The following is an 842-nucleotide window of genomic DNA, read 5'->3' as shown; positions in this document are numbered from 1 at the left end:
ACAACCCTTACTCGCACTACTACATGTATTTTTAGAAGTATAGGTTTTATTTTTGGTTGCCTGCGACAACACACCAATGGCCGGTGGGTTGGCCAACCGTGCGGGTCACTGGGTGCTGGAGAGAGAGATAAGGATATGGTGATTAAGAGAAGGGGGACTGGTGTCGTAGAGAGAGGCCGGCCAGTTTCGACTGGAGAAGATGGCCAGTGGGTTGGCCAATCGTGCGGGTCACTGGGCGCCAGAGAGAGAGATGGGGATATGGAGATTGAGACAGGGGGGACTACCTCCGTAGAGAGAGGCCGGCTGGTTTCGACTGGAGAAGATGGCCCGTGGGATGGCCAACCACGCGGGTCACTAGGCGTCGGAGAGAGAGATAGGAATATGGAGATGAAGAGAGGCCGGGGGGACTGGTGGGCAGCGCAGGTCACTAGGCGTACACTACAAAAAAACCATTTTTTCCTGACATGAGTTTCCTGACGTGTTCTAGTGTCCGACACGTCAGGAAATTTTTCTGACGGGTCGTTTCTGACGCGTGTCGAGTGTCAGAAACGTAGGTGTCAGGAAAAAAAATTTCCTGACGTGTGAGTAGGCAACACGTCAGAAAATTCTGACGTGTTACCCACTGACACGTCAGAAAATTTTTTCTGACGTTGCATTTTCAACACGTCAGAAATTTTCTGACGTGGCATAATGCAACGTCAAAATTTTTTATTACGTTTAGGATTTGAAACCTCAGCAAATTTTCTGACGTGGCAGAAATACCACGTCAGAAAATTTGTGACGTGGCGATTTGGCCACGTCAGAAAATTTCTGACGTGGTGTTTCCGCCACGTCAGAAATTT

Source organism: Corylus avellana, chromosome ca9 (genome assembly GCF_901000735.1).
Source record: "Corylus avellana chromosome ca9, CavTom2PMs-1.0".
Lineage (NCBI taxonomy): Eukaryota > Viridiplantae > Streptophyta > Magnoliopsida > Fagales > Betulaceae > Corylus > Corylus avellana.
The sequence above is the reverse complement of the archived record's forward strand: the minus strand, read 5'-3'. Positions refer to the sequence as shown.